We start from the raw sequence: 24,288 nt of genomic DNA, 5'->3' as shown, positions 1-24,288 counted from the left end.
TTCCTGCCAACCTAGCAGTTCAAAAGCACCTCAAAGTGCAAGTAGATAAATAGGTACCGCTCCGGCGAGAAGGTAAACGGCGTTTCCATGCACTGCTCTGGTTCGCCAGAAGCGGCTTAGTCATGCTGGCCACAAGACCCAGAAGCTGTACGCCGGCTCCCTCGGCCAATAAAGTGAGATGAGCACCGCAACCCCAGCGTTGGTCATGACTGAACCTAATGGTAAGGGGCCCTTTACCTTTACCTAGATAAGACCATGTTGACTTGGTTCTCTGCACTGTGAATATGAAGGTGCAGAGAATAAGAAGTGCACTCTGCCTCTAGTCCTAACCAAAGCCTTTTATGAAAACCAACATGGTCAGGAAGCTGTCCTTGGTTCTGGGGTGGGGAGGCAAGAAATCCTCTCCCAGTGATGTTCCTTTCCAGTTCCATTCCATGTAGAATTGTACTAACAAAACCACTGAAAGTTCACGTTCCTTAAAATAGAACTCGGGTGTAGTTTGTACGCTTGACTCAAGGAATCCTTTTCATGTTCTGATTGGAAACTGTAGTAGAAAACCTGAAGTGCTCAACTGGCTTTGCTCAATACCTCTGCCAGGTGGCTTAATCATAGTAGCCAGGTGCTATTATATACAATCATGGTTGAAGACATGACTTGCTGTGTCACTGTGTTGTTGAGTGCCTTCTAGGTTTCATGATGGAAATGGCTCATGGGGTGAAGAGATTTCTCAGACTGTTCAATTCCTGGTACTGCAAGTAAGTTTTGGGGGTTTTTCAACTGGCAAAATTACAGGTAAAATGCACAATAAATTCTGCTGGAATTTTATGAGGACTTTTATTTTACAATTGCAATGTGGTGTGGAAATGTGTTGAACTGAAGAGTTGAATAAGAAGTTGAAATTTGACAGATTTGTCCATCTTTAATCAGACTTGGCATGTGCTCCCTAGTTGATTCTTAATGGGGTCAGATATTTTTTCACTGTGATTCTTCACTGAGCTCTTAGAAAAGCACTTTGCTGCTGCAGGTATTACATTTGTTTACTGCCCTTCCTCTAAAGATCCCAGGGCGAATCCCAACAGAAAAATTCAAAATGAGAACACAAAATACATAATAAAACAAAAACAAACTGATACCCTGCTCCCACTCTACTTTCGCATCTTATTACCATTCAACTTACATCTGAGTAAGCATGCACTGGATGGTGCTGCTAAAACAGCTTGACAGCAACAGTTCTTGCATGGGAACTCTGGAAATTTGATTTGTAAGAAGGGGAAGCTAGAGCTCACTAACAGGCAATTCTCTAAAACTTGCATTAGAAAGATCTATTCTCTGTGGCTTCCCAGCCTGCTCCTGCAAGTGGGCAGGAAGCCAGAGGCTGGCTGTGTCAGCAAGAGCACAGCTCCTCCTCTCATTCATCTGTTTTGGTCAGAAAGAAGGAAGGAAGCAAAATTTGCTTACACTATGCCTTGGTGGAAGCTCCCTCATCTTACACATGCTTTGGTCTTTGCCTTTCCTCCAGGGAAAACTTGAAGAATGGAACACTGAAGGCCAAAGGTGATGCTAATGATATCTTCAGCAATCGCCAACTGTGCTTTTGAAAAGGCACAGGGAAGGGTGGTTGGAGACAACCCTTTCCTACGCACCACAGCCCCAATGAAAATTTGGAGGAAGGAATGGAGTCTGCAATTATTTATATTTCATTTTATTTTAGGGTGGCAGCAATTCCTAGTTATGTGTTCAGGGGCATGTGTAGCTTGGCCCAAAGACTGCAGGAGAAAAATAAATTTCCTTCGGGTGGGTTCCTGCCTGCTTAGAGGAGAAAAGCAGAAGAGAGGCAGAAGCCAAGGTGTACCCTCAAAGGAGGATTCCTGCTCCAGGGGGGTGGGGTGCATACATTTACACCTCACTTTTTTTTAATAGTAGAGTGCCTTTTTCAATACAGTTGCCAATAGATTAAGATGGCATATCATCCCATTGCAATAGACATGGTAACTCCAAAGCTCATGAAACTTTCTACACCTACAGTGACCAAGTTGCATATAATGTATGCATTTGGTTCCAGGAATGGTCTGGAGGCATATGAGGCCATCACAAATCTGTGGATTTGTACAGTTGGAATATTGTGTACACTTGCGGTTGCATCCCCTCAACAAGGACATTGCAGAGCAAGAAAAGGTTCAGAAAGGACAACCAAAAGGGGAAATGACTGAACCAAGGGATACAGGCATCTCCCTTATAAGGAAAGGTTATAACATTTGGGGATTTTTAGCTTAGAAAATGGAGAATAAGGAATGACAGAGGTGTATAACATTCTGCATGGTGTGGAGAAAGATTTTTTTTCCCTTCCCTCTTATAATACAGTGGTACCTCGGGTTACAGATGCTTCCGGTTACAGGCTTCGCTAACCCGGAAGTAGTACCTTGGGTTAAGAACTTTGCTTCAGGATGAGAACAGAAATCAGGTGGCGGCGGTGCAGCGGCAGTGGGAGGACCCATTAGCTAAAGTGGTACCTCAGGTTAAGAACAGTTTCAGGTTAAGAACAGACCTACAGAATGAATTAAGTTCTTAACCCGAGGTACTAGAACTGGAACACTCCATTGAAGCTGAAGGTTGGAAGATTTAGGCAGCCAAAAAAACCACTTTGGCTTCATACAGTACATAGTTAAACTGTGGAATATGTAGCAATGACCACTAGGTTGGTTGGCTTTAAAAGAGGGTTAGACAAACCAATGGAGAATACGACTATCAGTGGCTACTCTGCACAATGGCTATGTTCTACCTCATTATTTGAGGCAGTATGTCTCTGAGTATCAGTTGGTAGCAACTGCAGGTATAGGGAGTGCTCTTGCACCCGGGCCCTGCTCACAGCCTTCCCATAGAAACATGGCTAGAGCAGGAAACTGGTCTGCATGGGCAGGATGTTCTTATGTTCATATGAGGAGCTGTAGGCTGCTGTTAATCTGCTTTCATTCTATCAGCTGCACACCAAAAATCTTTGACGAGAAGCATAATAATGGATATAGATGCAAACTCCTTTGCACACGAAGGGCATGTTCTACAGACCACTTTAGTGTACCAAGTTTGAGCATGTTGACTCTGGCTGCCCCATACAGCACAGCCACCTCCACTGAAGAAGTCTGTATGTCAGGGTGGATTAGAAGGTCATATTTTGTTTTTTATTAAAGATTTTCTTGTTTAACAGAAGTAAGTGTAATGCCTCATATTTTTTCCATGTAACATTTTTTTTTAAAAAATAAGTAACTTAGTACAAAAAAATACATATAAACCAGCATAACAGGTTTTTTTGGGGTATTTTTTGTAATGTTTTAGAACAAGATCAATTATAATGTCCAACCTTGTGCTGCTTTCAACCTGCTGAAACTGTATTGCTTTTTGCTCTTTATATTTGCTTTATTTTATTAAACAAAATTAAAATGGGGAAAAGAAGAAGGTCATATTTGGTTCCAAGATGCAGTTAACATAATGTGAGGGAATGGAGGAGGTTGGCTTTGGTGCTTCGAAAGTGCACCAGCATCACCATGTCATTTCTGAAGCATTGAAGAGACTGTTGAATGAAGTGTATTTGGCTTTTAAACTGTTCATCGGTAACTTGGATGTTACTTGGGTTTTCCCTTAGTCTTTCAACAAATGGTAGCTACAGACAAAATGTCTCTTGTATTAAAATCAAGGAGACCATCACTTTCTTTATGAAGAAGCTGCATGGCATAAGCATCTCCTCTTGAATTCTGCCTGGTGCAGAGAGAGGATCCAGTTCTAATGTAAAGATGTGGAGCGAAATGCATTACCCAAACCCCAGAAACTGAAACATGTGGAAGTTCTCCTTTTTAGTAAAAGCATTAGTCATTACCTTGTATTACTCATTACCCTTTTGCCATAAAAATATCCTCAGTATTTTCAGCCTGCCCAGAATGCCCCGTGATTTCTTGCACAATGTGCTGAGAACAGAGTGGAAGTGCTGAGGACAATAGTCCGTTAGGGAATCACCTGAAGGAAGTTTATTAATGCGGGGGAACAAGTGTCACATTTGAAACGCCAAACCTAATTCACAGAAAGTGCCCCGTGTCTCCAGAAGAGGAAATGGGTTATTGTATAAATCATGTGAACTCAACTGTATACGCATAGTGGCTGTCACGTAGAAATGATAATTTGTAAATGCATTTATTGTGCTTTGTGCTGGAAGTGCAAGGGCAGGGGCTATTCAGTTTGTTACTTAAGGTTAATTTTGATCCTGTTAAAGTCAGCTGGAGGGGTTGCTTAGCAACCAGGCAAAAGAACATGATCTCTAGTGAGGTAGCCCATTGTCTGCCTAGCTGTGTAGTTCTGAGGGATTTTTTTTCTGTGTATTTTTGGCGGAACGTCTCCCTGCTATGTACAAAGTCGGAACTAAGAAAGGCAAAACCCTTTCTCCTCAAATTATTCACTATGTTTGTGCAGTTTTCTCAGTAAAGTGCTATCAATACATTCCCATCTGGACTACATCATTAATTGACTTTGCTAACACTTTCCTCTCATTGCAAATTACAGGCATGGGAAGGGCTGCTTACTGTCTTGCTGGTGAGTGGTGGTTGCGGCCTGATGTGGCGCCACCTCTCTCTCCTGGACGCGCAGTGCCATTTTAGATTGTTTCCCCATCTCCTCCAGCCACCACAGGGGCTCACAGGTTCCCACCTAACCCGTCCTTCCAATGAGCCAATCTGTGGTGGCCGGGGTGGGGGCAGGGCAGGGCCATCTACTTACCTGACCGACCACTCAGCACAGCATCCAGTTGGATGGGAGCACATCTCCCTTGATGCTCAATCAGGACCAGTGCAGGGACAAAGGGTTAAATCCCACTAACCCCAAATCTTGCTGCAAATCCAGCTCAGCTATTTCATTAGAATCTTGCGTGCTAGGACAAATTACATGACAAACATCATGTTTCATTTGACCAGAGTAACAGTGCATAGAATATACCATTTTTGTACGTTATTTTCGTGAATATCTGCATTTTTATGTACAATTTACCTAACGCCTGCATTTTGGACACTTTACTTGGCTGGAGAACTGCACTGCAAAATTTGGAGAAGCGTGAATTGCTGTGTTTCAGTTTGCAGATTGTTTTGGAAAGTGGGAATTAGGTAGATTTTATGTTACTTCAAAGCCAATGAAGCTCATTTCTTAAAGCATACAAACACAAACCAAACAATTCTCCTCCACCGACCCAACCCACCTTGTAAGGTATGTACTGCTCTTTTATCTGAAAAATGCCAGGAATGACAATTTGTCTGGAAGGTTTATTGGATGACTGAGGAGACACATATTCATTCTCACACTCTAGCTTGCTTGGACTACTAACAGCAAAGATAATCCTTCTAAAAATACACAGACGGCCCAATCCACAATCCTGTTAACCTAATTACAAATAATGGTACGGAGATTTTCCCCTTTCCCATCATGTTCTGATTGAGTGAATTTTCAATCTGTTCTCTATCTGTTTTTAAAATCACCCAGAGATCACACCCAATTCATTCAGTCCAATAGTTTAGCAAATAGACAAAAGTTGAGCCTAAGAACCCTTGTCATTCCATCCCACTTTGACACACTGATCCTAATAGCAATGCATTCTGGTCCATATTTCTGGAATTTGTACAAGAGAACATAAATCAGCTCACTCAAGTATACCTGTATGCTTTGCATTCCCCCTATTTCAACAACCAGAAACCCACCTGGCCCCAGAACCCCAATCCCAGCACCAAATTATATTGGATTTTCACAATGAGATGAGCAGGATCTGTTCATGTTAGATGCTTGTAATTGACATATTCTGTTTTCACAGAGCACTATGAGATATCAAGATGGGGGCCCTTCCATTGTCAGTCTGCAAGCAGCTCAGCTGTCTTCCAAGATTTCGCCAACCAAGGTTGCTTACGGCTCTGAAATTTCTGCAGCTGATCCTTTCGGTGCTTAAGGGTGTTGTTAGTTTACATTGTTTCTCTTTCCTCCGGCTTTATGCATTTTCATTTTTATTATCTAAGCTCTGAGGGCCTTTATGAATTTGCCCTCCCCCAAACAAGTATCAGGTCACAGTTTTCTTTTGAGAAACTCGAAGCAAAGCAGTTTAGTTTTGTATTATAGCCAGATGGGTTAAAAAAGGTTAATGCACAGATGAGCAGACAAGTCCAATGCTACTGCTATGCTGGGGGGGGGGTTGCTGTGGCATGACTACAGCTGGCATAATATGAATCCTGAGCTGCAAAGGGAAAAGCAAAACACTGCCATGAGAACAAGAGGTAACACAGCAACACTGACAGCTTGGCCCAAGGTGTCCCTGTGCGGCTCAGTGGTTAGAGTGTTTGACTAGGACCCTGGAAGACCAGGGTTTAAATCCCCATGCTGGAATGATCCTCACAGGGTAACCATGGGTCACTCACCATCTCTTAGCTTAACCTACCTCACAGGGTTGTTGTGAGGGGAAATGAGGTGGGGGAGAATCACATGGGCCACCTTGAGCTCCTTGGAGGAACAATAGGGTATATGGATGTAGTAACAGAAACTCCGCAAGTGCCAACCAATCTCACACTGCAGAGAGAACAGGATTTGAACTAAGCTCTATTCCTTTCCTACTAAGACTCTGTCCAGGTTTTCCTTTTGCACTCTTGGAGCTCCACAAGGGTAGGGTTGCTATACGTCCAGAATTTCCTGGACGTAGCTGGAATACTGCAGTCGGAAGCAGTGTCCGGGCAGAAATCGCAGAAATTCTGGGCGTATGGTAACCCATGTCGGCAGTATTGTTTTGGGCTTTCCTTAAAAACAATAACCCTGCCGAAAAGAGAAGAAAAAAGCTCAACAACTTTTGTGTCTGGATTTTCACTTTTTGAAATATGGCAATATAATAATAATTATAATAATAATTTATTATTTATACCCCGCCCATCTGGCTGGGTTTCCCCGGCCACTCTGGGCGGCTTCCAACTGAATATTAAAAACAATACAGCATAGGCAACCCTATGCAGAGGATAAAGTGTCTTAAGAGATTAGGGTGCGCCCCCCCACCCGGTTATATCAAAGCTCTGTTGCTGTCGGTGACCTCTGTAGAGTAAAAAGGCTAAACTGCTTTTCTGAAGCATCTTTTGGGTGTTAGGTATATATGCGTGTTTACATAAAGATGTGGTTTGAATGGATATATGCATGAGAGAGAGAGAGAGAGAGAGAGAGAGAGAGAGAGAGGGAGGGAGGGAGGGAGGGAGGGAGGTATAGTGGGCCAATCAACCAGTGACACACAGTCTCTACCTCCAATGGTTAGCCAGGAGAGAACGCAGCCCCTGGGCTGGAAAAGATTCTGTACTCTTAGCCTAGCTTCCCCTGGCACTGGGACCTTGCTACTCAGTCCTATGATCAGGGAACCTGGCATCTGATCCTATGAGCTGCTGTCTCATGATGCCAGAGCTGACCACAAGCCATTCTTCCCCAAGATGGAGAGCTAAAATTATCATACAGCAGTACAGTGAGCACTTTGTTGTTGCTAAAGCAGCGAGAGGAATAGACTATTGAGGTGTTTGAGGCAGCTGTTCTTTCATTGCAGCCTTTTCCTGCTTTCTATTCTCTGTGATAAACTTCCCTTTGTTTCTTCCAGCTGCACAACTGAGGGAGAAGGACACCAGAAAAGAACGGCTCAACTGACATCCGCACCAGATTGTAAATGCAGGTGTTGGACAAACGAATTTCAGGCTTTGATTACCGAGAGCAGGTGATGTCCATAGAGATTAGCAGCTCTTAGCAGTATTGGTTCTTTGCTAACACAGTTAACTGCAAAGTTTACTGCAAAGTATATTGGGGAACAAGATTGCAATAGACAGTTTTAATACCTGCATAAGAACATATTGATTTAAAACCAATAATCAAATAAGCAGAGATGAAAAGCTTCATCTCTTTGTTCAACTTTGTTCAACTCTTTGTTCAGGTAACACAAGTGAGATCAATGATGCAAACATGCTGCAAGGAAGACCTGTGTGCTTTTGACTATAATGGGCTGCTTAGAAGTGCACAAAAACCCTGCAATCGATTTATTTCATTTTTAAATGAATAATACTTCTCTTCAGTTCTATAAATTCAATACCGCTTATAGTCACCATGCTGCACATAAACATAAATGTGTGGGGGAAATGAAGCAGTTTTACAAACTTGCCCATGATGGCACTGCCCTAAAGCTGTTCTCTGTACATGTCCAGTGCCATTTTGCCACCATGGCTTCCAACACCACCAAAAATAATTTAAAAATTCAAATGAACTTGCTCGAGTCTCTTATAGTGTGGCTACATAAGCTCCATCAATATTAGCACCTGTCTTAATTCAGAGGGAGGTGATTGCAAAGAGAAGATGGGGCATATTAGATTACTCTAATATACAACCACCAGCTGTGGAGTGTATGTTTTTTAAAACCTTGCACAGCATTAGTTTGCTTACCTGCATGAACCATTCTTCTTAGATATATTATCTTAACTGCCCTGGTAACTGGCTGAAGAGCAAGGGCTAGATTTGTAAAATAAAATAATCCCTAGCAAAGAGTACAGAAATAAGATACAAGCTTATTTCTTGCACATGGTCGTTTATTTCTCTCCTTCTGCTACTGCCTTGATATACTGCTGCTCTGAAGTATTAATGAACTAAGGTTAAGTAGGAAGGGAAGCAGAATCAATAATAATTGCATCCCATTGATTTAATAATTATTTAATTTCACTAGGGAGCATTTAGTTCTGTTCAGTAGTTTCCTCATTAGATTAAGTGCTGTTACTGGGATGCCTTGCTGGATCTCATCCCCTGTCTTAGAAGTACAGTGGTACCTCAGGTTAAGTACTTGATTCGTTCCGGAAGTCCGTTCTTAACCTGAAACTGTTCTTAACCTGAAGCACCACTTTAGCTAATGGGGACTCCTGCTGCCACTGTGCCGCCGCCGCCAGATTTCTGTTCTCATCCTGAAGCAAAGTTCTTAACCTGAGGTAATATTTCTGGGTTAGCGGAGTCTGTAACCTGAAGCATATGTAATCTGAAGCGTATGTAACCCGAGATACCACTGTATTAAATACCTTGCTTGTTCATGTGATCAGCACTGGGTCCCCTGCTGTCAGAACTCCCAAGGTTTCCAATAATGCTCTGGTCTAGTCCAGCCACTCTTACTAGGTATACAGGCAATGTCCAATATATTGATGTTCAGCTACAAAGAAGACTACTTTTTGCATTGAACTAAGTAGCACCACAACAGCAGCTGTAGCAGCTTAAACAAGGAGGGAAGCTATTATTGCCTTTAAAAAGTGCCAGTCAATAATGTTATTGCTTTTCTCCCACTTTCCTGCATCTATTTTTAAAGCTGCTATGCCGCTCTCCCTTCCAGTTACTGATTGATCTCATTAAAATATGGAGCACTCTTACCTACTCTCTTTGGCAATGTATCAGAGAGAACTTGGATGTCTCGATTTCTCCATCTCCCTCCTTTCAACTTTTACATTAGCTCTGCTAACAAAACAAACTGCCTAACAGGTGACTCATTCCAATGGGAGTGCTTTCAAATGTTGGAGAAGCGATATTCAGGAAGCTGAACCAATCCCTCACTTCCTAACCCATCACTTTCACGTTTCCTCCCCATGATTTATTGTATAGGCTGGATATGAATTCCCCTTGTTGCTTTTACAACACAGTGCATTCATCCCAGCACTTGTGATGATTCTGAACATTAATGTACACAAGCACACCCTTCAATATTGTCATGAATGCCTAACAGTAATTGCTATTTTAAGTATACATGGTTGCTATTGTTATACTAGCTGCTTTGAAAAAATACATTGCTTTTATTTTCCATGTAAGACTACGCACAGGTTTCCACTGGAATTTGTTGCCTCCCATTACTAGTATTTTCTGTGGGAGTGTTCAATTAGATGCCAAGTTCCTGCTGTGTTTTTAAATAGAGTATTTTGCTGTTCTGACATGCAGAGAGCATTATGCAATGACACACCCTCCCACTCATCACATCTGCTCAGAGTCATAGTATCTGTATATGTAGGAGGCACAACAGTCTGTGTTTACTGCTATTTATTTCTGGTAGCCTTCAAAAAGGCAGCATGATTCAATTTCCATCTTTCCTGGGCAACAACCGACCTGTGTGCTAAATTGTACATTGGGCATCCCGAATATGTAAGGAAGTCAATCCCAATTGTTGGGAGGGGAGGCGCAGTCAAAGGTACATATTTCCATAGGTGGTGGTGGTGTGACATCATCAAACCCTTCTGAACACTGTCTTCAAAGAAATAAGCTTGATATACAACAAAATGATTGAACTGTCCCCTGCACTAGCATTACTTGGGTTTAGGATCCCATCTGCTCATGATTATCCTAAAGATGATCTTTTAGCCTTTCTATTGACTGCTGCGCATATGGAGATAGCCAGATGTTGGAAAACCGGTGATGGGCTGAACTTTGAGTCTTGGTATAAGTAATTTTATCATGACAAGTGACTTGTTTACTGTTGTAACAATTGTTTTCTCAAAATTTATCTTCTGTACCATGAAAATAAATAAAAACAGTATTTTTTATTTTTTTTAAAAAAAATCAGTAAATTAACACTTCCAAGGCTGGGAGTAAACACTGGCCTTGGCCCAGTATACCTGAAGGAGCGCCTCCATCCACATTGTTCTGCCCAGACACTGAGGTCCAGCTCCAAGGGCCTTCTGGTGGTTCCCTCACTGCGAGAAGTGAGGTTACAGAGGGCCTTCTCGGTAGTGGCGCCCAGGGCCTTGCAGAGCCAGGCAGAGGCCCGGGCCAGGTAGATAATGTGCCCCCCCTTTTTTACCCTGGAGATAACTGAAGTCTTATAAAGAAGTAAATATATAAATAATTTTCAGAAAAGTTATGCTGACAATTTTATTTCAAGTCTTGAACCGTATCCGCATATAAAGACAAAATGGAAAATATAGATAAATATGCTGACTGAGGCCCCCTTTGGAATCGGAGGCCGGGCCAAGTGGCCCATATGGCGCCCCCTCTGTCTGGGCCTGGTGGCGCCCACCCTGTGGAATGCCCTCCTATCAGATGTCAAGGGAATAAACAACTATCTGACTTTTAGAAGACATCTGAAGGCAGCCCTGTTTAGGGAAGTTTTTAATGTTTGATGTTTTATTGTGTTTTGAATATTCTGTTGGGAGCCACCCAGAGTGGCTGGGGAAATAAACTACTACTACTACCACTACTACTACTACTACTACTACTACTACTATTTCAGCATTTCATAAAACACCTTGATTTGGCTTGGAGCAATTTAAGGGCTGTTAGATTGGGTTCAGAAGTCTGGGTGTGCTTGGTTCCACCACCCCCATTCACTATCAAGAAATTTAATAAAATGCCGTAGTCATTGCAACGTCCTGCATTAGATGCTGTATCTTTTTAATGGACAAACCACGGTTTAGGAACCCCTGCTTTGAAGCATTTGCAACTGCTTCTCCAATTTTGTAAACCTAAGTAACAAATGACAGTGCTAAGCAGCGCTAGATGCCGAATGACCCTCTGAGTAACCTAAAAGACAGAAGGTTAACAAATCCTATTGTAAGACAAAACATGGTACATTTGCTACCAGCAGATGAGGAAATAGCCAGCAAGCCAGAAAGCAGAAGAGGCCTATTGAGGTTCTGCTTGAGGGCTTTCAGGGACAAGAATGCTGGACTGCATAAACCTAGGGTCTGATCCTGCAGGCAGTCTCTTCCTATGATCACCAAGAACCTAGGGTCACCCACCTAAGAGATCTGGGAATCTCCAGAACCATTTCAAAAGCGCAAGTAATTTCATTGTTATCACTGCCATATATGGTCTCTGCCAGAGCTGCAGTGTTTCCTCAGATTTGTTCCAATTTAGAGTTTGTTGTTATGCATGTGTGTTACCTGCAGTAACATCGGCCAAGAAGCAGGGCAAGCCTATTCAAAGCTGCAGCATTCCACTCTATAACCAATGCAAGCAAAGCTGCTAGACCGAAGCACTGACGTAACTCCACCAAAGCAGAACAGGAATTGCCCTAAAGTATTCCATGGAGATCTAACTCTTATTGCACTTTGCAACAGGAGTGTTATTGTTTAACTCCATATTTAAATATTACATTTTAAACCCACACTAACTTTGCCCTTCTTCTGTGACTTTAAAAATGGGTTGCTTTCAGCAACAGCCATTTTCGCTTTTCTTTAAATCAGTACCAATCTGAAACTAAGGAGAGGTGTCTTCAGTTAAAGAAAAAGCACTGAGCTCTTTCCACTTCCCCCTTACATCTCTTTGCCTGAATTCTGCTGGTAGCTGTCAACATAGTTAATGTTCTGAAGCTGAAGTTTAAAAGGGCTGAGCTTATTCAGCAGTAATTTTGCTGCCCACATCCCCTTTGTTTTGTGAGCCTCAAGTGTGAGGAAAGGGGGACCTTTCATGTGTAGGCAACAAGATATAAGAGGAGAGACATCCTTGAAGATAACCTGGAACAAATAGGAGAAATTGCTTGCATTGGACCACAACATTGTCTATTTAGAGAGCCAATAAGGTGATGCTCCTGGATAACAGGATTTGAATACCCACACAGCCAAGAAGCTCACTGGGTGACCTTGGGCCAGTCACTGTCTCTCAGCCTGGCCTACCTCACAGGGTTGTTGTGAGGTGATAGCCATATGCACCATCTTGAGCTCCTCGGCAGGCAGGCGGGGGGAGGTGGTAGATAAATGTAATACGTAAAGACATATGAATTCATGGATATGGGTGAGAACATAGCAACTCTTGTGCCCCCTCCTGAACCGAACTCCACACCAAGCTTAACAATGCCCCACATCTATACTAGATCTCTTCCCCTCTACCTCCTGTGATTAACCCAGGGTAGAAATGAGGTGAGATGGAGAATGAAGGACATTAGGGGGTTGGGGAGGAAGGTAAGGTGCCAGATATCTTAAAAAGATGACTTTGAACACATGTCATCTACAAGTGAAATATTCTCAGAGTCGAGTGTGGATTTCATGCTCTTTATTCAGCTCATAGCAGTGAAGAATGAAAGTTCCCCCAAAGTATCTGCTTTATATACATTATTTACACAATGGGCCACACGTGATTGGCTAATTCCGGGATTCTCCCGTAGGCCAATCAGGTTGCGAATTCACTTCCACCTGGAGCTGGATAGGGTGGCTCCTGTGGACCAATCATACTGCTGCATTGTTCTAGGACCAATCCGACTGCTGCATTTTTGGATCCTATTCAACTCAGTACATAACATACAAGTATCAATAGTGGGGCAGCATATAAAAGTTTTCTTCCATAATCACCAGCATCACCACATTATTGTATGTGTTGTTCTTTAAAACTTATGCTGGGATGCAAATATGCCCAGAACTGAAAACTACGATACTTTAAATGTTGGTTCTGCTCAAGGAGGAAACACAGTGAAGGGCTGATGTCACCAAGTTGCTCTCTAATTCAGCATAATAGGCATGTGGTAAAAGTCTGCATGTTATTATTTACTAAAACCACAGAGGTCACAAAAGGGATAAGCATCCCCATCAAATACTGGGGGAGGGAGGAGAGGAGAGATGGAGCCAAAGAAGGTGCATTTATGGGCGTACAAGTGGGGGAAATGTGGGTTTGAAAAATCATTTATCACTGCTGCTAGTTGTGCAGCACGCAGTCAGACATTTCCATTTTCAGCACTGCTGCCTTGTACATTAAGATGAGGGTAGCTCTTTTTAAACATGTTCCAGGCTATGAAGGATGTGGGAAAGGATTGGATGGAACCTAAATAAACAGTGAAAACAGGATAGCAGGAAGATCAAAATGGAAGGCACATCAATTCACCCTTACCAGGTGAGAGTAAGGTGAGAGTGAATCACATTCCAGCAAATTCAGGTTGCACAATCAAAATTGATTAGGAGTTCTTCTACAGCCAGCAACGCCCCTACCCAAAGTATCAGACTTTTTGATGTAAGGAAAGCGACAGGAAAATGCAATGGAAAGTGAAGGTCCAAGCCAAATCAAGGTGTTTTATGAAATGCTGAAATACTACTACTACTACTACTACCAGACCCATACACTAAAGATAGTAAGCAATAAACTCAAAATAGCAGGTCAGCCCAAGAAGACATGGCCCAGAAATGTGGCTTATTAATACATAAAATGCATGAATGAAATATTCACCAGTTGACAAATGGAATGCCACAATCAAAGATAGAATGAATAAGGCAGTCATTGGAAAGGTCATTGAAGTGGGTGGTTGTGACTGAGATGATGCCTTGGTCTTCCCTGTACCTCTTACACTGCCAATATTATTATAGGTATTTCCAGTTTTATTCTTTCCATCTAAATGCAGCAAAAAAAAAAAAAAAAAAAAGTTCAGGAGGTTGGTAGGGGAGAATCTGCTGAAGCAGGAGACGGTGTGCCCTGTGCATATTTTCCAACTCTATGTAGGTGTGGACAGTACTTGTACCAGGAAGCTAGTCTTACCAGGAAAGATAGGGATCTGCCACTTTCTCTCCTCCCACACAGAAAATGATGCAGAGGGGCAGAACATGTACTAGTAGACATAACAAAGAGGAGGTAGAGTTTTAAGAGCTGCGTCATGTCTGACTGTTTCTTTCCTCCTGTCAAAACTCCTACACGTGTGTGTGTGGACAAACACCAAAACAACACCCACATCCCGAGAATAAGACACTGACATTTATCAAGTGCTTTTAATACCCTTCTATTTTAATCCAGGACTCCTCACCCAAATCCTTTTATAAGTACTCTGATTCCTTGCAAGGATCTTTACTTCACAATGTGATATCCTGCAAGCCCCCCAAATAATCTGGATAAATTTTCTAATATTGGCTGTATAACCCGTTGGGTCCCCAGATATTGTTGGACTAGGTAAAGGTAAAGGGACCCCTGACCATTAGGTCCAGTCGTGGCTGACTCTGGGGTTGTGCCGCTCAACTCGCTTTATTGGCTGAGGGAGCCGGCGTACAGCTTCCGGGTCATGAGGCCAGCATGACTAAGCTGCTTCTGGCGAACCAGAGCAGCGCACGGAAATGCCGTTTACCTTCCCGCCGGAGCGGTACCTATTTATCTACTTGCACTTTAAGGTGCTTTCAAACTGCTAGGTGGGCAGGAGAAGGGACCGAGCAACGGGAGCTCACCCCGTTGCGGGGATTCGAACCACCAACCTTCTGATTGGCAAGTCCTAGGCTCTGTGGTTTAACCCACAGCGCCACACGTGTCCCTCTATTGTTGGACTACATCTGGCATAATCCCTGACTGTCAGCGAAGATGGCTGTAGGATGGGAATTGTAGTTCAACAACATCTTGGGACCCATGGCTGAGGAACACTGATCTAGAAAGCCACTGAGTTTCCCCATTTTAACTCTGTGGAATTGAATGGGGAGTTTGGTAGGGTATGGATTATCCAAGCAGTATTTATTTACTGCTTTTTAATTTTTGACTTTCATCCAAAGGCTCCTGAGGCGGTTTACAGTTTCCATATTAAAACAGTGAAACCATTCATAAAACGAAAAATCAAGAGACTAGTAACAGCAACAGACAAATCAATTTCAGCTGATCCACGATGCATCGTAAGTGATATGCCTATAAGGTAAAAAGGTAAAGGTAAAGGACCCCTGGACAGTTAAGTCCTGTCAAAGGTAACTATGGAGTGCGGCGCTCATCTTGTTTTTAGGCCGAGGGAGCCACTGTTTGTCCACAGACAGCTTTCTGGATCATGTGGCCAGCATGACTAAGCAGCTTCTGGCACAACGGAACACTGTAACAGAAGCCAGAGTGCACAGAAACACCATTTACCTTCCTGCCACAGCGGTACCTATTTATCTACTTGTATTAGTGGGCTTTCGAACTGCTAGGTTGGCAGGAGCTGGGACAGAGCAACAGGAGCTCACTCTGTCATGGGGATTCGAACTGCTGACTTTCTGATTGGCAAACCTAAGAGGCTCAGCGGTTTAGGCCACAGCACCACCCACGTCCCAGTTATGCCTATATGGTCTTGAGCACCTTTCTAGGGCCAAAGTTTCAACACTACATTACATTTCCAACAGATACACAGAACAACCCTGAAAGATGGAACCAAACAGTGGGAACTGGACAAGATTTCCCGGTAGACAGAAACCATTGAAGGGAAAATCCAGTCTCTCCACAGGGAGGATGCGTAAAATGTGACAGGTATGTGATGATTCATATGAGTAAGACGGGAACATTGTGCCAGGTACACCAGGACTTTTAAAGAGATAGCATTTTGGGCTTTCTCTACAGGTGGGTCATGAGGTCTTGTGAACAGAGAACAATAGTAACATGATTCAAGGAGAGGCAGAGAGAGAGAGAGAGAGAGAGAGAGAGAGAGCTGCAGACTGGGAGGCACCTTTCTGATTTCACATCTCTCTCTCTCTCTCTCTCTCTCTCTCTCTCTGGGAACCTGAATGCAATTACTGTGCTATGCTGTCCATCTTCACCTATTCTCCATTGGTATATTTATAAACTCAAATATTACAGAATCAATCAATAAAAAAATACAGAAATGCTATTATGTCCATAGCATTTTTTGCTCGAGAAGGAAGCTTAACCAGTTAGCACTGGGCTTGGAGGCTGTTATTGCATGAAGAGGCAGGGAGTGCATTAGCAGTATGAAGGGCACCTTAGAATACATTTGCATGCAGACCAGAATGGCTTACATAACAAAAATACATGAAGTTTTATTTATTTTATTTATAATAAGATTAATCTATTGCTAGATTTCAAAAAGAAGCAAACCTCCAAGTGGTTTACAACAATATACAGTAACACGTTACAAACCTTAAAGTTTTATGGGGTATATATCCTGCTGAACCCAATATGTGAGATTCAAGGGATTTTCCAGATGCTGTAACTTACTTAATGGGGAACTGTGCAGCTGTTACTAAAACCACACCATTTCATCCATCAAGCATTTTCATGGCAGGGAAAATCACAGATTTCTCAACTATCAAACTACTGAGCCAAGTTGCTAGTAAACTGCAGCAAGTCGTTCCTCTGGTATTGAAAGCCTTGAGCTATAACATCACTAAGTCCCTGCCATGATCATTTTTAAACTGCTTTTGTCCCTCCCACTTTGGAGAGAGTGCATTCACATTTTCAGTACCCAAAATGCTCACTTCCTACAATTAAAAACAAAGCAAAAACACAAGGCTGCTACTGTTGCCACAATGTCCCTTGTAGGAAGAGTGCTCCATGCACTTTTAATTACATGAAGATACAGCAGCTATTTTGTGACTGGTGTCCCCAGCACTCTTTCAAAATTCAAAATGTGCTCACTGGCCAAAAAGGTTGGCCACCCCTGAGATACATTATCCCGGAAGGTCTTGTACGACAAGACTAGCAACAAGAAAAACATTGAATTAAGTGACTCGACCACTGGGTTGTGTATCAATGGCCTAGTTTGCAATTCACACTAAGGCTGCATTCAGGCAGTACTTTATTCCATTTCCTTACTGATTCATTCCCACATTTTGTCTGACCTTTCACACAATGTGAAACCCACTTCTGGAAACCCAATGGAAGTTTTGCACTCCCTTTTCATGTTAATTGTTTCCAGAAAAAAAATGCATTTGCAACCCTGTTGAGACAGAAAATCACAGCAGTTTTGCTTTGTAATTTCACATGATGAAATTTGGAGCAGTATCCTGGCATACAGTGCTTTCCCACCATTTAAAATTTACCATGACATGGCACTATTTCAGTCAAAAGCCACAGGTACTGCAGTGTAAAAGGAATGTTAGAAATTGGGACAGAAGCCAGTGAACCTAACAGGATAAAACCCGTGCCTGAATGCAGCCTTAGTCAAGCCTTGGCTTAGAGTGAATGCCTAAGAACAAACTTTGGTTACAATTTACAGTTAGTCTGGAGAATGCTCAGTCACAAGCCTGGGTTCAGGCAACAGGCTATCTATGCCCAATCTTTGAACTTCACCCCTCCTAAAACAAAAGTAACACAGCTGTTTGATACCTAATGGTTATCCAAAGTGTAACTTTCTCTCTAATGTTTAACAGATATTTTGTTAGGATTCTGGTTAACGATTTGATCAGGTATAACCTTCTGAGTAGAAATGTCACAGTGTACCTTTTGCATTTTTTAGCTTTCACTGTTTACTTCAGGAGTTTCCCCCCTTCTCAAAGTGTGTGCATCCACACCTACCAACTATTTAGGCATCTGTTGTGTGTGCCACAGTCCATGAAAAATAAAATTAGTTAGTCTTTAAAGTGCCACAAAACTATTATTAGTTCTTCTTCACCGAGTTTGCCTTGTTCTTTTCTCTGTATTATTCTTCCTGTTGCACACCAAAAATTCATAGTATTAATATCTTTGCCCACCTTATTTCTCTTATAGAAATATGTAATCTTTCTCTAAATTTCACCTGTGCAGGTTTGTAATTTCCAATAGAAGAAGCTGAAAGGGACAAGGGCACAGAATACCACACACATGACACAATACTTCATAAAGAGAGGGGCAGTTGTTAATAAATGGCATTGGTCTGTTAATAAAGAAAAAATAAAGAATTTAAGTTCCTACCTTTGTCCGGGTTCCGATTCTGTAGGTTTCTTCTTCTGGGTTCTCTGGTTAGGTTTCCATTAACACAAGTAAGCCACAGAGAGGCATGTCATTCTTCCTATAAAGTCATGATTGCTGTACTTTTTTTCTTTTCAGCTCTTTTGCTGTATATCTGTTCGGAATACAGAAGAAGAAAATGGGGGTGGGGCTTCACCATACAGGTTTGTGTGAAACAGAAACAAAAGTGCTGTTAGGAGCCCTGAATCCCTGATACAAACACTCAAAACAGTCATCAACCGGAGACTGGAAGGGAATAGAAAACCCCACCTCTTTCCCTGCCTGCAGGAGGGCAGTGGCAAAGGACAGCAAAGAAATAGTTTAGCTGCTTTGATGAGTAGAAAGGTAAGAATGCTGGATGAATAGTTTTAGCAACTGAGCTGTGCCTGAAAGATATGCAGAGATCTATGAGCGCAGTCATCCGTTTGAAGATTGCCCTAAAGGCACAGAAGCAAAATAAAGATGCAGCATTACTTTAGACCAAAACATGCTCTCTAAAAATAACTACCCAGGACCTCTGGATGTAAACAACGGATTATGGGATGCTTACTCATGGGCAAGTGCCATTCACACAGACAAAAAAAAAAGTTTATTTAGAGTGCAAGAGCAGAAGGCTATAGTCATCCTACAATACCACACTGACTCACTCCTATTATTACCTCAGCTTGGACAGGGAGATCTTAGATAAATGAACGTATTTACTCTGTACATCTGTACTCCATCCTTCAATACATCTATTTCAATGCACGGCAGCTAACAGAGCTACAATGCAGCAAGAACTTTAAAGCAGCAATGAAAACAGAAAAAAGAACAAAATGGCAGATGTAAAAGCATCACAGACTATAAGAGTGAGAAACCCTGAGGCGGCGGCGGGGGAGGGGGGGAGGCAGAATCTTTGCTTAGCTTGTATCAAGGTATTCTATTGCATTTTGTCTTCCATTTTATTTATTTCAGCCATTTATATTCCTCCGTTCCTCAAAAGACCTCAAGGCAGATACAAAGCTTTAGAATGCAAAGATCAAAACATGGAAGTCACAATACATAAATCAGTCTAAATGTGCTTTTCAAAACAACTTCACCATATTACATAGATCAAAGGTCGGACACAACATTATGATGGCTGACTGGGAACAGTTATGGGCCACAGGTATGAAATTTACAGCATGTAATGCCTTAAAAGAGAATCTAATGAAAATGATCTACAGGTGGTACATAACACCAGTCAAGCTTGCAAAAATCTATCATTTGCCCGATAATAAATGCTGGAAATGTAATGAGACTGAGGGTACATTCTTCCACCTTTGGTGGACATGCCCAAGGATTAAGACTTTCTGGGAGATGATTTATAATGAGATGAAAAAGGTATTTAAATATACCTTCTTGAAGAAACCAGAGGCCTTTCTCCTGGGCATGGTCGGCCAATTGGTGCCAAAGAAGGATAGAACTTTCTTTATGTATGCTACAACAGCAGCAAGAATACTTATCGCAAAGCATTGGAAGACACAAGATTTACCCACCCGGGAAGAATGGCAGATGAAGTTGATGGATTACATGGAACTGGCAGAAATGACTGGCAGAATCCGAGACCAGGGAGAAGAGTCGGTGGAAGAAGATTGGAAAAAATTTAAAGTTTATTTACAGAAATACTGTAAAATTAAGGAATGTTAGAAGGATGCTGGAATGAAGTTACATGGCTTTAGCAGAAAGGTTACAAAGAATTAAGTAAAAATAGATTGTTAATGGGTCAAAGTGGAAAATTTAAGGTTAAATTGGGTTAAGATAAATTATGGAACAAAAATTGAGTAAGATGGAATGGATTTGCTGAAACAGCTAATTGAACTAGAACACAAAAAAAGGGAGGTGTGAGGAGGTCGATGAAACAAGTAAATGAAAGATAAAGATAGGGAAACATTGGATGTGTTTTTAAATGCTTGTTTTTCTTTTTTCTGTTTTACTGTATTGTTTTTTTTCTTTTTTTCTTTTTTATGTATTTAATTTTTCATTTTTTCATTCTTTTTTTCTGTAATCTCTAAACCCTTAATAAATATTATTTTAAAAAATACATAGATCAAAGGTCTCATTATCAAGAGGACTGAAAGAGGACAAGCTTCAGCCAATGCCAAAAGTTAGACAATGTTGATACCAGCCAAACTTGGGGGGGGGGGATAATGTTCCAAATCTGAGGCACCACTGCCATCCCACCTTGGGAGCCCAGGCTTCATATCCTGCCTTTCTGCAGAATTAGGCTCCAAGTCTTCAGGAAGATCTTCAGCCAAAAGATAGCTGGTGTGAGCCAAACCTCTGGGTGGTGGCGGTGGAGTATGTTGCAAAGCTGAGGTGCCAATTGCCAAGAATGTCGCCTTGTGACCTCAGACTTCTACACATTTAGCCTTCTGAAGACCCTTCCCTCAAGCTGCAGAAGTTCTACTCACACCACACCTGTGTTTCAAAGCAGCTAGGCTCTTATTTCCATATCATCCCCACTTTGTCACATCCTCCATCTGCTATTGGTTTGTTTCCTGGAGGGGTGGAGCCACAGTAGGAAAGCTAAAGGTTCAGATTCAGTCACAACATGAAATTATATTATTTTTCAAGAGAGGAAAAATGAGGGTAGGGTTACTAAATGATTGAACGAGTAGACCTGGAGTTGTAATTAGCTGATTGCCCAGCTGGTGGTGGTCCTAGAGCCTATTTAGAAATTGTTGTCCTATAAAACTTCCAGCAGCATAAGAAAGTAGAGCAGGGAGCTAATTAACTTTTTTTTGTTTTGTTCCCTTGTCTACTGAGAAGTCTGATCTCAAACTATCATATGTTGGGCTTATAGGTATGTTTCGCTTATGCAGTCTTCTCAAGCCTCAGAAAAGACTATTTTCTTGGTTTGTGTCAGATGAAACCAACCAGGAAAGATGCATTCTAGTAGCTAGGAAAAAGGGAAATTTGACATTCCAAGGATTAGGAAATGAGACAGAAGCAGGGAAAGTGCACTGAAGGGGAGGGGGAAATAGCAGCTCTTTAGGACCCCAGGGATTCCTAACCCCCTGGTGTCCAAACAACTCACTCACCCGTCACAACTCTGACTTCACTCATTCACTAAAAACACTGAAAGGCAGTAGTAGTCAGGCTGACTCATCTCTCAGAAATCACTTTGCATGGTACTTGCAGCTTTTGTTCCATAACTTCCTTTCTAGGAGAGCTGAAGTATTGCTTCTTTAAAAAATGAAAGCTCAGAGTCTGAGATCCCTGTAGGCTGCGGACTGAGTGCATCAGTACCAACAGCACCCATCGCTTGGTGGCACTGGACATGATAAAGGTAAAGGGACCCCTGACCGTTAGGTCCAGTCATAGCTGACTCTGGGGTTGTGGCGCTCATCTCGCTTTATTGGCCGAGGGAGCAGGCATACAGCTTCTGGGTCATGTGGCCAGCATGACCAAGACGCTTCTGGCAAACTAGAGCAGCACACGGAAACGCCGTTTACCTTCCCGCTGGAGCGGTACCTATTTATCTACTTGCACTTTGACGTGCTTTCGAACTGCTAGGTTGGCAGGAGCAGGGACCGAGCAACGGGAGCTCACCCCGTCGCTGGGATTCGAAGTGCCAACCTTCTGATCAGCAAGTCCTAGGCTCTGTGGTTTAACCCACAGTGCTACCCGCAGCTCTTCACTGAACATGATAGCACTCTTCAAATGCCAGAAAGGCTGCCATGGAGAAGAGGGCAAAGATGACTTGTTCTCAGCCCGGAGACCAGGACTAATTCCAATAGGCTTAAGTTACAGGAGGGTAGTTTTTGTCAAACATTATGGACAAACCTAGAGGGGTGGTGGGGACGTGGGTGGCACTGTGGTCTAAACCACAGAGCCTAGGGCTTCCTATCAGAAGGTCGGCGGTTCGAATCCCCGCAACGGGGTGAGCTCCCAGTGTTCGGTCCCAGCTCCTGCCCACGTAGCAGTTCGAAAGCACGTCAAAGTGCAAGTAGGTACCACTCTGGCAGGAAGGTAAACGGCGTTTCTGTGCGCTGCTCTGGCTCACCAGAAGTGGCTTAGTCATGCTGCCCACATGACCCAGAAGCTGTCTGCGGACAAACGTCGGCTCCCTTGGCCTACAGAGCTAGATGAGCGCCGCAACCCCAGAGTCGTCCGCGACTGGACTTAACTGTCAGGGGGTACCTAGAGGGGTAATGGACTCCCACTTACTGGAGATCTTCAACCAGAGGCTTGGCAGCCAAGTGTTGGGCGTGTCCCACCTCATATGCAGGATTGTAACTGGTTTTGTGATGGTAGAAAGAGTCACAAACAATCTCTTTTTCAACAGGCCAATGAAGCTATGTATTGTACTGTCAGATATGGGCAAGCAATATCATTTAAAAAGAACAACAGCAAAGAATGCAGCATAGCACCAATGTGTTAAATCACCCAAACCTTTCCTGTTCCGGAATTTAAAATCTTATGTCCCCTTCTTTATTCATAGGTTCAGAACCTGCTGCGTTATGCATACCTTTCAGGTTGTGCTCTTCATGTTGTGACATCATTTGCCCCAAGGCGAATTAGTTTTATCCTGGAGTAGTTGACATCATGTCTGCATTCCACCTCTCTGCATTTCTAGTTCAGTTCAGATCAGAAATGATTGCTCATCTGAATATGAGACACTCAAGGCAAACTCAAGGAGCAGAGATACTGCAGTAGATAAGAGGGCTGTGGTGGCTGGTATTGTGACATTTATCTGTCATCAACCTATTTGGCTGAGCTTAAATAATTTCCAATGGTTATTGTCAGAGTGGGGGTGGGGAATTGAGAGAAAACGTTTGTTGATGGGTAAAAATATTTTTCCAGTCATGCTGTTCTTCTGTGCAGATTGATTGCCCCACCAAGTCTGGCAAAGCTTGTTCCTTGACACACCCGTGAGTGGAACCTCTTGTCTAAGATAAACTTCCCTTTACAGCATTCAAACACAGCATTTTATGTACATTATAAATTTAACTTTATCAATCAGGTCAAGGTTTGGCTCCTACTGGCATGAAATAGGAACCTGATCAAAAGAAAGAAGTATCTGGCCCCGTCTTGGTTATTTTTCCTCATCTTCCAAGTTCCTCTATGCTATTGTTACAAAAGAAACTTGAAAGCCTTATAATCCCCTAATACACTTGCCAGAGCAAGGAAAGTCCATCAATTACTCTGGTGTTCCATGATGATGTAATCACCCCTTCTCTTTAAAAAGTCATGGAACTGTGCTCCCTCATGTTTCCCCTTCACTGAACTGAACTGAATAGTACTTGTGACAATTCAGGTGCCTGGGATATCTTACTATTTGATGCCAAGGGTGCCGTAACAGTTATCATGACTAAAGTTACTACAAAACAGGAAGCGGTTTTGTAAATAAAATAGAACATCATCTGAATGCTAGCTGCAGCAAATCCAGGCACTCTTTTTATAGGTGCATTGGCTTATTTCCTGTGGTCATTTTGTATGATCCCAATGTAAATTAAATTCCTTAAAATGAGAAAACTACTTTGTAAGATGAGGAATGGATATTTCATAGACATCTTCTAATCTTGGGACTAGCATTCGGTACTGTGGCTCAGTATTTATGGAATCAGATAATCAGATAGTCTTCCTTACAAATCTTTAAGCTATCTTCCAGTTTATTGGCAATACATACTCAACATAAGCATAAGA

At 42.4% G+C, this 24,288-nt stretch overlaps 1 protein-coding gene and 1 long non-coding RNA gene across 4 annotated transcripts in view; one reads left to right on the top strand and one right to left on the bottom strand.

Moving 5' to 3' along the window:
• Nucleotides 1–23,247, bottom strand: part of PIK3CB (phosphatidylinositol-4,5-bisphosphate 3-kinase catalytic subunit beta) — a 103,475-nt gene extending 80,228 nt beyond the window's left edge. Inside the window, exons 1-2 of one of the 3 annotated variants that reach the window (XM_083613732.1) lie at nt 23,111–23,247; nt 18,583–18,733 (exon numbers count right to left, since the gene is read on the bottom strand). The gene's annotated coding sequence lies outside the window, so the exon portion shown is untranslated. Of the gene's footprint in view, nt 1–18,582; nt 18,872–20,820; nt 20,938–23,110 lie in introns of those variants that run through there. The other 2 variants (XM_083613733.1, XM_083613736.1) reach the window with 2 other exon arrangements.
• Nucleotides 628–10,547, top strand: LOC310762657. The gene is made up of 3 exons (XR_014548113.1): nt 628–755; nt 5,837–5,920; nt 7,634–10,547. It is a non-coding gene; the product is annotated as an uncharacterized lncRNA (long non-coding RNA).
• Nucleotides 23,248–24,288: the final 1,041 nt, after the last annotated feature.

This window comes from Podarcis filfolensis, assembly GCF_964270895.1.
Source record: "Podarcis filfolensis genome assembly, chromosome: 5".
NCBI lineage: Eukaryota > Metazoa > Chordata > Lepidosauria > Squamata > Lacertidae > Podarcis > Podarcis filfolensis.
This window is presented reverse-complemented; position numbering and strand designations above follow the sequence as displayed.